This window comes from Tympanuchus pallidicinctus, unplaced genomic scaffold (genome assembly GCF_026119805.1).
Source record: "Tympanuchus pallidicinctus isolate F22 unplaced genomic scaffold, pur_lepc_1.0 scaffold48, whole genome shotgun sequence".
In the NCBI taxonomy this organism is placed as follows: Eukaryota; Metazoa; Chordata; class Aves; order Galliformes; family Phasianidae; genus Tympanuchus; species Tympanuchus pallidicinctus.
Window position 1 is genome coordinate 1 of NW_026294767.1, and position 14,215 is coordinate 14,215.

Sequence of the window (14,215 nt, forward strand, 5' to 3'; positions counted from 1 at the left end):
ATCGCTTATTTTCATAGAAATCCCTGTTTTTAACCTTAAATATCGCTTATTTTCATAGAAATCCCTGTTTTTAACCTAAAATATCGCTTATTTTCATAGAAATCCCTGTTTTTAACCTCAAATATCGCTTATTTTCATAGAAATCCCTGTTTTTCCCCTTAAATATCGCTTATTTTCATAGAAATCCCTGTTTTTAACCTCAAATATCGCTTATTTTCATAGAAATCCCTGTTTTTAACCTCAAATATCGCTTATTTTCATAGAAATCCCTGTTTTTCCCCTTAAATATCGCTTATTTTCATAGAAATCCCTGTTTTTAACCCTAAAATATCGCTTATTTTCATAGAAATCCCTGTTTTTAACCCCTTAAATATCGCTTATTTTCATAGAAATCCCTGTTTTTAACCTCAAATATCGCTTATTTTCATAGAAATCCCTGTTTTTAACCCTTAAATATCGCTTATTTTCATAGAAATCCCTGTTTTTAACCTAAAATATCGCTTATTTTCATAGAAATCCCTGTTTTTAACCTAAAATATCGCTTATTTTCATAGAAATCCCTGTTTTTAACCTAAAATATCGCTTATTTTCATAGAAATCCCTGTTTTTAACCTAAAATATCGCTTATTTTCATAGAAATCCCTGTTTTTCCCCTTAAATATCGCTTATTTTCATAGAAATCCCTGTTTTTAACCCTTAAATATCGCTTATTTTCATAGAAATCCCTGTTTTTCCCCTTAAATATCGCTTATTTTCATAGAAATCCCTGTCTTTAACCTTAAATATCGCTTGTTTTCATAGAAATCCCTGTTTTTAACAACTAAATATCTCTCATTTTCATAGAAATCCCTGTTTTTCCCCTTAAATATCGCTTATTTTCATAGAAATCCCAGTTTTTCCCCTTAAATATCGCTTATTTTCATAGAAATCCCTGTTTTTAACCTCAAATATCGCTTATTTTCATAGAAATCCCTGTTTTTCCCCTTAAATATCGCTTATTTTCATAGAAATCCCTGTTTTTACCCTTAAATATCGCTTATTTTCATAGAAATCCCTGTTTTTAACCTAAAATATCGTTTATTTTCCTAGAAATCCCTGTTTTTAACTGTAAATATAGCTTATTTTCATAGAAATGCCTGTTTTTCCCCTAAAATATTGCTTATTTTCACAGTAATCCAAGTTTTTCCCCTTAAATATCGCTTAATTTCATAGAAATCCCAGTTTTTCCCCTAAATATCGCTTATTTTCACAGAAATCCCTGTTTTTAACCTCAAATATCGCTTATTTTTATAGAAATCCCTGTTTTTAACCCTTAAATATCTCTTGTTTTCATACAAATCCCTGATTTTCCCCTAAAATATCGCTTATTTTCATAGAAATCCCTGTTTTTAACCTCAAATATCGCTTATTTTCATAGAAATCCCTGTTTTTAACCTCAAATATCGCTTATTTTCATAGAAATCCCTGTTTTTAACCTCAAATATCGCTTATTTTCATAGAAATCTCAGTTTTTCCCCTTAAATATCGCTTATTTTCATAGAAATCCCTGTTTTTCCCCTTAAATATCGCTTATTTTCATAGAAATCCCTGTTTTTCCCCTTAAATATCGCTTATTTTCATAGAAATCCCTGTTTTTAACCTTAAATATCGCTTATTTTCATAGAAATCCCTGTTTTTAACCTAAAATATCGCTTATTTTCATAGAAATCCCTGTTTTTAACCCTTAAATATCGCTTATTTTCATAGAAATCCCTGTTTTTAACCTAAAATATCGCTTATTTTCATAGAAATCCCTGTTTTTCCCCTTAAATATCGCTTATTTTCATAGAAATCCCTGTTTTTAACCTAAAATATCGCTTATTTTCATAGAAATCCCTGTTTTTAACCTAAAATATCGCTTATTTTCATAGAAATCCCTGTTTTTAACCTCAAATATCGCTTATTTTCATAGAAATCCCTGTTTTTAACCTCAAATATCGCTTATTTTCATAGAAATCCCTGTTTTTAACCTCAAATATCGCTTATTTTCATAGAAATCCCTGTTTTTAACCTCAAATATCGCTTATTTTCATAGAAATCCCTGTTTTTAACCTCAAATATCGCTTATTTTCATAGAAATCCCTGTTTTTAACCTAAAATATCGCTTATTTTCATAGAAATCCCTGTTTTTAACCTCAAATATCGCTTATTTTCATAGAAATCCCTGTTTTTAACCCCTTAAATATCGCTTATTTTCATAGAAATCCCTGTTTTTCCCCTTAAATATCGCTTATTTTCATAGAAATCCCTGTTTTTAACCTCAAATATCGCTTATTTTCATAGAAATCCCTGTTTTTAACCTAAAATATCGCTTATTTTCATAGAAATCCCTGTTTTTAACCTCAAATATCGCTTATTTTCATAGAAATCCCTGTTTTTAACCTCAAATATCGCTTATTTTCATAGAAATCCCTGTTTTTAACCTTAAATATCGCTTATTTTCATAGAAATCCCTGTTTTTAACCTCAAATATCGCTTATTTTCATAGAAATCCCTGTTTTTAACCTCAAATATCGCTTATTTTCATAGAAATCCCTGTTTTTAACCTTAAATATCGCTTATTTTCATAGAAATCCCTGTTTTTAACCTTAAATATCGCTTATTTTCATAGAAATCCCTGTTTTTAACCTAAAATATCGCTTATTTTCATAGAAATCCCTGTTTTTAACCTCAAATATCGCTTATTTTCATAGAAATCCCTGTTTTTAACCCTTAAATATCGCTTATTTTCATAGAAATCCCTGTTTTTAACCTTAAATATCGCTTGTTTTCATAGAAATCCCTGTTTTTCCCCTTAAATATCGCTTATTTTCATAGAAATCCCTGTTTTTAACCCTTAAATATCACTTACTTTCATAGAAATCCCTGTTTTTCCCCTTAAATATCGCTTATTTTCATAGAAATCCCTGTTTTTAACCTAAAATATCGCTTATTTTCATAGAAATCCCTGTTTTTAACCTTAAATATCGCTTATTTTCATAGAAATCCCTGTTTTTAACCCTTAAATATCGCTTATTTTCATAGAAATCCCTGTTTTTAACCTAAATATCGCTTATTTTCATAGAAATCCCTGTTTTTCCCCTTAAATATCGCTTATTTTCATAGAAATCCCTGTTTTTAACCCTTAAATATCGCTTATTTTCATAGAAATCCCTGTTTTTAACCCTTAAATATCGCTTATTTTCATAGAAATCCCTGTTTTTCCCCTTAAATATCGCTTATTTTCATAGAAATCCCTGTTTTTAACCTCAAATATCGCTTATTTTCATAGAAATCCCTGTTTTTAACCCCTTAAATATCGCTTATTTTCATAGAAATCCCTGTTTTTAACCTCAAATATCGCTTATTTTCATAGAAATCCCTGTTTTTAACCTCAAATATCGCTTATTTTCATAGAAATCCCTGTTTTTCCCCTTAAATATCGCTTATTTTCATAGAAATCCCTGTTTTTAACCTTAAATATCGCTTATTTTCATAGAAATCCCTGTTTTTAACCTAAAATATCGCTTATTTTCATAGAAATCCCTGTTTTTAACCTAAAATATCGCTTATTTTCATAGAAATCCCTGTTTTTAACCTCAAATATCGCTTATTTTCATAGAAATCCCTGTTTTTAACCTTAAATATCGCTTATTTTCATAGAAATCCCTGTTTTTAACCTCAAATATCGCTTATTTTCATAGAAATCCCTGTTTTTAACGTTGAATATCGCTTATTTTCATAGAAATCCCTGTTTTTAACCTCAAATATCACTTATTTTCATAGAAATCCCTGTTTTTCCCCTTAAATATCGCTTATTTTCATAGAAATCCCTGTTTTTAACCTAAAATATCTCTTGTTTTCATAGAAATCCCTGTTTTTAACCTCAAATATCGCTTATTTTCATAGAAATCCCTGTTTTTCCCCTTAAATATCGCTTATTTTCATAGAAATCCCTGTTTTTAACCTCAAATATCGCTTATTTTCATAGAAATCCCTGTTTTTAACCTAAAATATCGCTTATTTTCATAGAAATCCCTGTTTTTAACCTTAAATATCGCTTATTTTCATAGAAATCCCTGTTTTTAACCCTTAAATATCGCTTATTTTCATAGAAATCCCTGTTTTTAACCTAAAATATCGCTTATTTTCATAGAAATCCCTGTTTTTAACCTCAAATATCGCTTATTTTCATAGAAATCCCTGTTTTTAACCTCAAATATCACTTATTTTCATAGAAATCCCTGTTTTTAACCTTAAATATCGCTTATTTTCATAGAAATCCCTGTTTTTAACCTCAAATATCGCTTATTTTCATAGAAATCCCTGTTTTTAACCTCAAATATCGCTTATTTTCATAGAAATCCCTGTTTTTAACCTCAAATATCGCTTATTTTCATAGAAATCCCTGTTTTTAACCCCTTAAATATCGCTTATTTTCATAGAAATCCCTGTTTTTAACCTCAAATATCGCTTATTTTCATAGAAATCCCTGTTTTTAACCCTTAAATATCGCTTATTTTCATAGAAATCCCTGTTTTTAACCTTAAATATCGCTTATTTTCATAGAAATCCCTGTTTTTCCCCTTAAATATCGCTTATTTTCATAGAAATCCCTGTTTTTAACCCGTAAATATCGCTTATTTTCATAGAAATCCCTGTTTTTAACCTTAAATATCGCTTATTTTCATAGAAATCCCTGTTTTTAACCTCAAATATCGCTTATTTTCATAGAAATCCCTGTTTTTCCCCTTAAATATCGCTTATTTTCATAGAAATCCCTGTTTTTAACCTAAATATCGCTTATTTTCATAGAAATCCCTGTTTTTAACCTTAAATATCGCTTGTTTTCTAGAAATCCCTGTTTTTCCCCTTAAATATCGCTTATTTTCATAGAAATCCCTGTTTTTAACCCGTAAATATCACTTACTTTCATAGAAATCCCTGTTTTTAACCCTTAAATATCACTTATTTTCATAGAAATCCCTGTTTTTAACCTAAAATATCGCTTATTTTCATAGAAATCCCTGTTTTTAACCTAAAATATCGCTTATTTTCATAGAAATCCCTGTTTTCCCCCTTAAATATCGCTTATTTTCATAGAAATCCCTGTTTTTAACGTTAAATATCGCTTATCTCCGTAGAAATCCCTGTTTTTCCCCTTAAATATCGCTTAATTTCATAGAAATCCCAGTTTTTAACCTAAAATATCGCTTATTTTCATAGAAATCCCTGTTTTTAACCTTAAATATCGCTTATTTTCATAGAAATCCCTGTTTTTAACAACTAAATATCTCTTATTTTCATAGAAATCCCTGTTTTTCCCCTTAAATATCGCTTATTTTCATAGAAATCCCTGTTTTTCCCCTTAAATATCGCTTATTTTCATAGAAATCCCTGTTTTTCCCCTTAAATATCGCTTATTTTCATAGAAATCCCTGTTTTTACCCTTAAATATCGCTTATTTTCATAGAAATCCCTGTTTTTAACCTAAAATATCGCTTATTTTCATAGAAATCCCTGTTTTTAACCTCAAATATCGCTTATTTTCATAGAAATCCCTGTTTTTCCCCTTAAATATCGCTTATTTTCATAGAAATCCCTGTTTTTAACCTCAAATATCACTTATTTTCATAGAAATCCCTGTTTTTAACCTCAAATATCGCTTATTTTCATAGAAATCCCTGTTTTTCCCCTTAAATATCGCTTATTTTCATAGAAATCCCTGTTTTTCCCCTTAAATATCGCTTATTTTCATAGAAATCCCTGTTTTTCCCCTTAAATATCGCTTATTTTCATAGAAATCCCTGTTTTTAACCTCAAATATCGCTTATTTTCATAGAAATCCCTGTTTTTAACCTAAAATATCGCTTATTTTCATAGAAATCCCTGTTTTTCCCCTTAAATATCGCTTATTTTCATAGAAATCCCTGTTTTTAACCCCTTAAATATCGCTTATTTTCATAGAAATCCCTGTTTTTAACCTCAAATATCGCTTATTTTCATAGAAATCCCTGTTTTTCCCCTTAAATATCGCTTATTTTCATAGAAATCCCTGTTTTTAACCTAAAATATCGCTTATTTTCATAGAAATCCCTGTTTTTAACCTAAATATCGCTTATTTTCATAGAAATCCCTGTTTTTAACCCTTAAATATCGCTTATTTTCATAGAAATCCCTGTTTTTAACCTTAAATATCGCTTATTTTCATAGAAATCCCTGTTTTTCCCCTTAAATATCGCTTATTTTCATAGAAATCCCTGTTTTTAACCCTTAAATATCGCTTATTTTCATAGAAATCCCTGTTTTTAACCCTTAAATATCGCTTATTTTCATAGAAATCCCTGTTTTTCCCCTTAAATATCGCTTATTTTCATAGAAATCCCTGTTTTTAACCTTAAAATATCGCTTATTTTCATAGAAATCCCTGTTTTTAACCTCAAATATCGCTTATTTTCATAGAAATCCCTGTTTTTAACCTCAAATATCGCTTATTTTCATAGAAATCCCTGTTTTTAACCTCAAATATCGCTTATTTTCATAGAAATCCCTGTTTTTCCCCTTAAATATCGCTTATTTTCATAGAAATCCCTGTTTTTAACCTCAAATATCGCTTATTTTCATAGAAATCCCTGTTTTTAACCTCAAATATCACTTATTTTCATAGAAATCCCTGTTTTTAACCTAAAATATCGCTTATTTTCATAGAAATCCCTGTTTTTAACCTCAAATATCGCTTATTTTCATAGAAATCCCTGTTTTTAACCTAAAATATCGCTTATTTTCATAGAAATCCCTGTTTTTAACCTCAAATATCGCTTATTTTCATAGAAATCCCTGTTTTTCCCCTTAAATATCGCTTATTTTCATAGAAATCCCTGTTTTTAACCTCAAATATCGCTTATTTTCATAGAAATCCCTGTTTTTAACCTTAAATATCGCTTATTTTCATAGAAATCCCTGTTTTTAACCTAAAATATCGCTTATTTTCATAGAAATCCCTGTTTTTAACCTCAAATATCGCTTATTTTCATAGAAATCCCTGTTTTTCCCCTTAAATATCGCTTATTTTCATAGAAATCCCTGTTTTTCCCCTTAAATATCGCTTATTTTCATAGAAATCCCTGTTTTTAACCTAAAATATCTCTATTTTCATAGAAATCCCTGTTTTTAACCTCAAATATCGCTTATTTTCATAGAAATCCCTGTTTTTAACCTTAAATATCGCTTATTTTCATAGAAATCCCTGTTTTTAACCTCAAATATCACTTATTTTCATAGAAATCCCTGTTTTTAACCCCTAAAATATCGCTTATTTTCATAGAAATCCCTGTTTTTCCCCTTAAATATCGCTTATTTTCATAGAAATCCCTGTTTTTAACCCTTAAATATCGCTTATTTTCATAGAAATCCCTGTTTTTCCCCTTAAATATCGCTTATTTTCATAGAAATCCCTGTTTTTAACCTAAAATATCGCTTATTTTCATAGAAATCCCTGTTTTTAACCCTTAAATATCGCTTATTTTCATAGAAATCCCTGTTTTTAACCTAAAATATCGCTTATTTTCATAGAAATCCCTGTTTTTAACCTAAAATATCGCTTATTTTCATAGAAATCCCTGTTTTTCCCCTTAAATATCGCTTATTTTCATAGAAATCCCTGTTTTTAACCTCAAATATCGCTTATTTTCATAGAAATCCCTGTTTTTAACCTCAAATATCGCTTATTTTCCTAGAAATCCCTGTTTTTAACCTCAAATATCGCTTATTTTCATAGAAATCCCTGTTTTTAACGTTAAATATCGCTTATCTCCGTAGAAATCCCTGTTTTTAACCTTAAATATCGCTTATTTTCATAGAAATCCCTGTCTTTAACCTTAAATATCGCTTGTTTTCTAGAAATCCCTGTTTTTCCCCTTAAATATCGCTTATTTTCATAGAAATCCCTGTTTTTAACCCGTAAATATCACTTACTTTCATAGAAATCCCTGTTTTTAACCCTTAAATATCACTTATTTTCATAGAAATCCCTGTTTTTAACCCTTAAATATCGCTTATTTTCATAGAAATCCCTGTTTTTAACCTAAAATATCGCTTATTTTCATAGAAATCCCTGTTTTCCCCCTTAAATATCGCTTATTTTCATAGAAATCCCTGTTTTTAACGTTAAATATCGCTTATCTCCGTAGAAATCCCTGTTTTTCCCCTTAAATATCGCTTAATTTCATAGAAATCCCAGTTTTTCCCCTAAATATCGCTTATTTTCATAGAAATCCCTGTTTTTAACCTCAAATATCGCTTATTTTCATAGAAATCCCTGTTTTTAACAACTAAATATCTCTCATTTTCATAGAAATCCCTGTTTTTCCCCTTAAATATCGCTGAATTTCATAGAAATCCCAGTTTTTCCCCTTAAATATCGCTTATTTTCATAGAAATCCCTGTTTTTAACCTCAAATATCGCTTATTTTCATAGAAATCCCTGTTTTTACCCTTAAATATCGCTTATTTTCATAGAAATCCCTGTTTTTAACCTAAAATATCGTTTATTTTCATAGAAATCCCTGTTTTTAACCTTAAATATCGCTTATTTTCATAGAAATCCCTGTTTTTAACCTAAAATATCGCTTATTTTCATAGAAATCCCTGTTTTTAACCTCAAATATCACTTATTTTCATAGAAATCCCTGTTTTTAACCTCAAATATCGCTTATTTTCATAGAAATCCCTGTTTTTCCCCTTAAATATCGCTTATTTTCATAGAAATCCCTGTTTTTCCCCTTAAATATCGCTTATTTTCATAGAAATCCCTGTTTTTAACCTCAAATATCGCTTATTTTCATAGAAATCCCTGTTTTTAACCCTTAAATATCGCTTATTTTCATAGAAATCCCTGTCTTTAACCTTAAATATCGCTTGTTTTCATAGAAATCCCTGTTTTTCCCCTTAAATATCGCTTATTTTCATAGAAATCCCTGTTTTTAACCTCAAATATCGCTTATTTTCATAGAAATCCCTGTTTTTAACCCTTAAATATCACTTATTTTCATAGAAATCCCTGTTTTTAACCTAAAATATCGCTTATTTTCATAGAAATCCCTTTTTTTAACCTAAAATATCGCTTATTTTCATAGAAATCCCTGTTTTTAACCTTAAATATCGCTTATTTTCATAGAAATCCCTGTTTTTAACGTTAAATATCGCTTATCTCCGTAGAAATCCCTGTTTTTCCCCTTAAATATCGCTTATTTTCATAGAAATCCCTGTTTTTAACAACTAAATATCGCTTATTTTCATAGAAATCCCTGTTTTTCCCCTTAAATATCGCTTATTTTCATAGAAATCCCTGTTTTTAACCTTAAATATCGCTTATTTTCATAGAAATCCCTGTTTTTCCCCTTAAATATCGCTTATTTTCATAGAAATCCCTGTTTTTACCTTAAATATCGCTTATTTTCATAGAAATCCCTGTTTTTAACCTTAAATATCGCTTATTTTCATAGAAATCCCTGTTTTTAACCTCAAATATCGCTTATTTTCATAGAAATCCCTGTTTTTCCCCTTAAATATCGCTTATTTTCATAGAAATCCCTGTTTTTAACCTTAAATATCGCTTATTTTCATAGAAATCCCTGTTTTTAACCTAAAATATCGCTTATTTTCATAGAAATCCCTGTTTTTAACCCTAAAATATCACTTATTTTCATAGAAATCCCTGTTTTTCCCCTTAAATATCGCTTATTTTCATAGAAATCCCTGTTTTTCCCCTTAAATATCGCTTATTTTCATAGAAATCCCTGTTTTTCCCCTTAAATATCGCTTATTTTCATAGAAATCCCTGTTTTTAACCTTAAATATCGCTTATTTTCATAGAAATCCCTGTTTTTAACCTCAAATATCGCTTATTTTCATAGAAATCCCTGTTTTTTCCCTTTAAATATCGCTTATCATCATAGTAATCCCTGATTTTAAATCTTAAATATCGCTTCTTACTGCACGTTCGCTCGGCTGTCTCACTACTGAGCATGTGCCTGGCTTGCATCCTAGTGGGCATGCGCGTGGCTGATACACTGCTGCGCATGCGCCGCTGTGGCACCCTACTGTCCTGGAGCCGGGCTAGCAATCGACTGCGCATGCGCTGCTCTGGAACCCTACTGCGTATGCGCCTGTAAGGCACTCTACTGTGCATGCGCCTGATTGGCACCCCGTTTCGCATTCGCCAGGCATGCACCCTACTACGCATGCGCGGGTCTGTCATACTACAGCGCCTGCACCGGTCTGGCAACCTACGGCGCATGCGCCGCGTAGGCACCGTAGTAATCCCTGGTTTTAACCTTAAATATCGCTGATTTTCCTAGAAATCTCTGTTTTTCCCCTTAAATATCACTTATTTTCGTATAAATCCTTGTTTTTAATCTAATATATCCCTTATTTTCATTGAAAACCCTGTTTTTAACCCTTAAATATCACTTCTTTTCATAGAAATCCCTGTTTTTAACCCTTAAATATCGCTTATTTTCATAGAAATCCGTTTTTTTAACCCTTAAATATCACTTATCTTCATAGAAATTCCTGTTTTTCCCCTGAAGTATCGCTTATTTTTATAGAAATCCCTGTTTTTAACCTAAAATATCGCTTATTTTCTTTGAAATCCATGTTTTTAACCTTAAATATCGCTTATTTTCATAGAAATCCCTGTTTTTAACCTAAAATATCGCTTATTTTCTTTGAAATTCCTATTTTTCCCCTGAAATATCACTTATTTTCCTAGAAATCCCTGTTTTTCCCCTTAAATATCTCTTATTTTCATAGAAATCCCTGTTTTTAACTTTAAATATTGCTGATTTTCATAGAAATCCGTATACCCTTAACCCTCATCCTCACCCTATAACCCTTATCTTTGCCCTAGCCCTATAACCCTTACCCTAACCCTAACCCTATAACCCTTTCCCTCACCCTAACCCTGTAACCATTTCCTTTACCCTAACCCTTACTCTTTAACCTTTATCTTTACCCTAACCCAATAACCTTAACCCTCACCTTATGACCCGTACTTTTACCTTTACCCTATAACCCTTACCTTTATCCTTGCCCTATACCCTTAACCCTCACCCTATAACCGTTATCTTTACCCTAACCCTATAACCCTTACCTTTACCCTAACCCTATAACCCTCACCCTATCCCTCACCCTATAACACTTACCCTCACCCTAACTCTATAACCCTCACCCCAACCCACAGCCCCAGCATCGCAGGCAGGCAGTCGCGCACTGCTGGGTGCCTTCAACAACTCCGTCAGCTGAACAAAAACCCTTCCAATAATGCACTGAGGAAGAAAAACAACCAACCCCCCCTCAACCCTCCCATCAGAGACAGGCAGCACTCAGCAGGGTGCCCAGCCCTGCTGCTCCCTTCCTGGGGTGCTGCATGGTGGGAGCAAAGCAGGGCGTGCGTTTTCCACCCCCCCCCTCCCAACTTCGATTCTCCCCCTTTGCAGTTTTATTTATTGTTCTGAGAAGCAATTAAAGAAAAAAAGAAGAAAAAAAAAAAAAAGAGGGGATGAGGGGGGGGGGAGATAAACTGTGTATCTATAAATATATATATATATATTTTTTTTTTTTAACCTCTTTTTTTTTTTTTTTTTTGTTTATTTTTTGGTTATTTTTCCTCTCCTTCTCCCTTCCCCCCCTCGATGCTCCTCCACCTCTGTGTGTGCGAATCCGAGGGGGGGGCACGGGGGGTTCTGCACCATGGATGGAGGACATGGGATGGGAACACAGAGGGGACAGAGGGAAGGGAGGCCCCCCTCCCACCCCCACCTGTGGGGTTTTTTTTTTGGGGGGGGGGGGGTCTGGGGTGGAAGCAGCAAAAAAACCTCAACGTGGTGAGAAAAAGGAGGGGGGGGGGGGGGTGCTGGAATCTGCGATAACTTCCATCTTTCTCTAAGAATTTGCACCCCCAGCTCCAGCTAAGGACACCCTGAGCCCTGGGACCCCCCCTGCAACCATTCCCCCCCTCCCTTCACCCCCATCCCCAAAAACTGCACTCCTGACAATCAGGAACTGCAGCACGTGATTGAGACGTCCGATTTTGTTTTCTCAATATTTCTTTTTTATTTTTATTTTATTTTATTTTATTTTATTTTATTTTATTTTATTTTATTTTATTTTTTGTGCTGTACGGTGAGGCATTTCGATACATTCCACAACAAGGAAAAAAAAAATTTTAAAAAAATGCTAATAATAATAATAATAATGATAATAATAATAATAATAATAATGACCGTTAAAAATTCTTACGAATTTTGTTTGGAAAACTCTTTCGCTATATTTGTTGTAAAGAGGTTTACTATTAAAAAGGAGAAAACGAACAACAACAAAAAATTAATAATAATTAAAAAAAAAAACAAAAACAAAAACAAAAAACGAAACGAAACACAAAGAAGTTTCTGATAACTTTCTGCACCTCTGACTTTTCGTTTCTCCTCCTTCTTTCTTTTTCTCCCTGCTGTGTCTGCTCTCTGTGTCTCTGCTGTCGCTGATGGAGGGGTGACGCTGTTGTCCCCTTGAGTGCATCAAGGCTGCTGTCCTCTGGCACTGGCATAAACTGAGGATATATGTGAGATCTGGCACCGAACTGAGATGATAAAATACCCATCCAAGGCAGGATGATGCAAGCTGGAGCCCAAATGAACTTCCTGGCTTCCTAAATTGGGTTGTTTAAGGAAGGGATCCATGGGGGTGGCGTCTGTAGCGGCTGTGTGCAACGTTGCTGGTTGTGTTACGCAGTGTTGGAGTCGTAACTTGAAATGTGAAAGGCTGAGGGTGAAGAGGAAAATGCCGTCATCCTCAACAGAAAAGGAGGGGCTGACGTAGGCTGGGCGTTCAGCAATGGGGAACAGTGCATCCGTTTGAGAAGCAGGATATTCTCTTAGCAAAAGGAATCCGTGAGCGATAGGAATAGATAGATAGGAATCAGATAGACCAAAACGTTCCATTTCAGCTTCTGGAGGTGAACTCAATTGCTTTTCTCCCATCGTTTCGCGCTGGATGCTTTGTAGAATACTTCTGCACCCATAGGTGCAAGGACATCTTCCTCAGATTCCATGTAGATAGCTTGGAAGTGGCTTCCTGTGGCCTAAGGAGCAACGGACGTCTTCCAAACTGGGGAAAAGCAGCTGAATATGAGCAAAGGTCTGAGTGATGAAGCTGATGATGGAAAATGGGGAGGAAGTAGATGAGCACTCGACCCCCCTTCGATAACACTGAGCAATGGCCAGTGCGATATTAGCATGGGATTCCAAATATCACAGATAGATTACGTCCCCTAGATCATTATCCCATCTGGTCCCAATGGTTGCCCAACACACAAAGCCTTATTTGTTGGCCTTTGGTGTCATCTACTGTCCTTCTATGAAGCCCCCAGTGCAAAATGATGGAGGAAAGCAATTGAGTTCACCTACAAAAGCTGAAATGGAACGTTTTGGAACCATCACTCGTGGATTCCTTTTTTCTAAGCAGTTCTACTGGTTCCCAAACCAGTGCCCTGTTCCCCATCGCTGAACATCCAACCTACATCAACCCCAGCACCGAACCGGGAGCAGCGCAGAGCCTCGGTGCTTTTCCCATGCAGAGCTGGTGCTGATTTTCACCCCAGATCGGCGTTTCGGAGCAAAGCCAGAGCAAAGCGCGGTTGCTCGTCCCCTCCTCGACGTTTTTGATCCTTTTCCCCCACATCCGCTCTTTTCGCAGCTCGGTCGCTGGGTGGCGGCAGAGCGCAGCGAGCGGAGCGGCGGCGATGATTGACAGCTGTCACTCAGCGGTGCCCCGAACGGCTCTGCCTTCTTCTTGCTGCCCTTAGAAAGGCAAAAACAGGGCAGAAATTCCTCGGAAATTAATAAATGCGCCCTACCCTGGAGGAAGGCTCCGTTTGCAGCTCCCACGATGCCAAGAACATCAGTAGATGAGCCCAGTGCTGATGCCTGCGCCTGGGCTCACAGGCTGGTGACATTTATTGGTCCTGCACATACGTACTCACGCTATTTCACCCAGAATTTCATGCATACGCTCCATATTTTCTCAAAATCACCTCTCAGAGCACGCAGTCAGCACTGAGGGTCTTCTCAGTGGTCAGCTGGGGGCGGAGGAAGGAAGGCTGATAGTCTGCATTGCCCCTAAATTCAGACCCCAGTCTCAG

General features: G+C 34.1%; 1 long non-coding RNA gene across 50 annotated transcripts; it reads right to left on the reverse strand.

The window, feature by feature from the left end:
- Positions 1-133: 133 nt before the first annotated feature.
- LOC128090648 (uncharacterized) lies at positions 134-9,861 on the reverse strand. 50 transcript variants are annotated; one of them, XR_008211010.1, is made up of 10 exons: positions 9,457-9,861; positions 9,129-9,416; positions 8,594-8,675; positions 7,235-7,275; positions 6,949-7,030; positions 4,274-4,314; positions 4,027-4,150; positions 3,494-3,575; positions 2,504-2,708; positions 135-322 (listed from the first exon to the last, which is right to left on the reverse strand). It is a non-coding gene; the product is annotated as an uncharacterized LOC128090648 (long non-coding RNA). The 50 variants fall into 50 exon arrangements; XR_008210993.1 differs by lacking the exons at positions 4,274-4,314; positions 7,235-7,275 and adding an exon at positions 4,688-4,810 and having other exon boundaries at positions 134-322; positions 8,553-8,634; XR_008211025.1 differs by lacking the exons at positions 4,274-4,314; positions 7,235-7,275 and adding an exon at positions 6,621-6,743 and having other exon boundaries at positions 134-322; positions 3,986-4,067; positions 8,553-8,634.
- Between the last annotated feature and the right edge of the window lie 4,354 nt (positions 9,862-14,215).